The sequence below is a fragment of the Ochotona curzoniae genome, unplaced genomic scaffold (assembly GCF_017591425.1).
Source record: "Ochotona curzoniae isolate NIBS_2020 unplaced genomic scaffold, NIBS_Ocur_1.0 scaffold_1852, whole genome shotgun sequence".
NCBI classification, from domain to species: domain Eukaryota; kingdom Metazoa; phylum Chordata; class Mammalia; order Lagomorpha; family Ochotonidae; genus Ochotona; species Ochotona curzoniae.
Genome location: NW_024467087.1, coordinates 17,554,330 through 17,556,923, shown reverse-complemented (window position 1 = coordinate 17,556,923; position 2,594 = coordinate 17,554,330). Strand labels below are relative to the sequence as shown.

The 2,594-nt window shown below is 33.8% G+C and overlaps 1 pseudogene; it reads left to right on the top strand.

Moving 5' to 3' along the window:
- The first annotated feature begins 423 nt into the window (after positions 1–423).
- On the top strand, positions 424–559 carry LOC121169601 (annotated as a pseudogene).
- Positions 560–2,594: the final 2,035 nt, after the last annotated feature.

The following is a 2,594-nucleotide window of genomic DNA, read 5'->3' as shown; positions in this document are numbered from 1 at the left end:
GAAGGGTTAAAAAAATTGTTGTTTAGAAAAGTGAGCACAACTGTTTACAGAATATGTCCTTGTATTCCTTGTATTAAATTAGACATAGACAGAAACCACACTGATGGAGGCATTTAACAGGAAACAGTTGGTGACCAGTTAGGCAGGAATTAAAAGTTAAATAACTCATATACATCTCTGTGTCCCGAGTGAAGAAGCACTGCCTTGGCCCTTCTCCACATAAATCCTTATAAGCTGTTGGACCATGGAAATTGGTTTATTCAAGTCAGGAAAGGGCTTATAAAATATGTTAGGAGACATATACAATTAAAGAAATAAAGAAAATAAATGGTACATAAAAATAGCACCAAGCAAAACACAGTTAAGAAATAGTTGGCACAACTATGTCATTATAAATTCAATTAGCACAAATAATCATATCTTATACTTACCTGGCGGGGAGATACCATGATCACGAGGGTGGTTTGCCCAGGGCGAGGCTCGCCCATTGCACTCCGGGTGTGCTGACTCCTGCGATTTCTCCAAATGTGGGAAACTCGACTGCATAATTTGTTAAAAAAGAAAAAAAAAAAAAGAGGAGCTCAAACGAAGACATATGGAATCAAACAACATGTTGCAGAATGCTGAGATATAACCTGAGTCAGAGTAACTCTAGAAAATAATGTAAGAGTTTACACTTAAATTAGCATAAAGTAAAAATATGAAGTTACCAATAAACAACGATTTCCACAGAAATGCCAGAAAGTGATAAAAAAATTGTCATGGACTGCTCAAACAGAGAAAATGTAGTCCAAATGTTTAGCTCAGCCAAATGGCGATTCAAATTCATAGTAGCAACCTATGATATTTAATATGCAACAATTCAATTAACTGAGCAAATGTCTCATTAGTCATACCAAAATAGCTAATGAAGACGCACACACAAAAAGATGAAAGAGAAATTTGTTCAGCATCATAAAAATCAAATCAGAAAGTTATCTGCAGCAGTCCAATTCTCAATAGCTAAGATATGGAATCAATCCTAATGCCCATCAACTGATCACTTCACTGGATAAAGAAAATGATACACACACACACACACACACACACACACACTGGAACAATATTCAGCCAGAAAAAAATGCCATCTTGTCTTTTGCAATTGAATGAATCTAATTGGAAACCATTATGCTAAGTGAAATAAGCCAGCCCCAAAATAAAAATACGTTTTTCATAATATGTGATAGCCAAAATGGAGTACAAAGAATGTAATTCTTATGAGATTGACATACTGTGGCTTGAATTTTGTTTACTTCTGAGGATGTTTTTTTACTGCTCATTATGTGTTTTTTCATCTTTATATAGAGGAGTGTTAATCTGTTATTACAGAATGAAATGAAAACATGATATTATGAAAATTAGGGGAAAAGGAAACAAGGAAGGAGGGGTGTGGGTGTGGGGCATGAGGGAGAATAAGAGCTATGTTCCAATATCTGTATTATAAAATACATAAAACATGCTTATTTATATAAATAAGAAAGATTAAAAATAATAAAAACTAAAGGTATATTAGCTTTTAAATTATTGATAAAGTATTACTGGTGTTACATCTATATTAATACATTGCTAATATTAAATGTAGAATTAAAATTAAGATTATAATCAAAAAACAATGTTTTAAACATATATCAAACACAAATCTCCACATAATTGTGTTAGATACAAACACACAAGCAAGTAAAAGAAAATAACACCAACAAAAGTGCAAATTAAGAGACAAAATAGTAAAGCACAAATATAGAATATTAGGAAAAAGACACAGCTAATTAACAAGTGTATATATAGTTTAAGAAAAAGAAAGCTAGTGGGTTATATAGAATATGATACAAGAAAATGTAATTAAATGAGAAAGGGTTAAAGTAAAGGACAAACGTGTGGTTCCAAGGTACAGTGGATTAAGCTGCCACTTATTGACATTCCATATAAAAGTGTTGGTTGTAGTCACAATTGCTTTGCTTACAATCCAGATTCCTGCTAATGTACCTGGGAAGGCAGTACATGATGGCTCAAATTGTTTGGGCACCTGTCATTCCTGTTAAAGACTAGGATGTAGTTCCTGGATCCTGGATTCAGCCTGCCCTAGCCTCAGTTGTTGCTACTTGGAGAGTGAATCAGTGCACGTATCTTGACAATAGGTTCCTAGACTTTTTGTCTATACCTATAATGCCATGGTACACTGGTTTTATCTACCTAGGGGCTCCCCATAGAACAAGATCAAAAATGCTCTTTTATATTTTATCTAATCTAGAAGTCTGAGTGCTGAGGTGGCTTCATTGTGGGATTATTTGTCAAAAATGCTTACAAGAAAAGCTATTAATAGCTGCTGTCTATGGTAATGGTTAACATGACAAAAAATAGACTACAAACTAGAAAGAACAATGGAGATGCTTAGGAGAATAACACATTTGAAGCCATCCTTAGGAACAGAAAAACAACCTTCATGTTCACAATTTAAAGAAACATGAAATGGAATCAGTCTCTGTAAAAACAGGAAGTGAAGGCTAATGTAGATCTATAAACTGCTAAGGCTAAGTTTTGAAAATGTGTTTCCACAA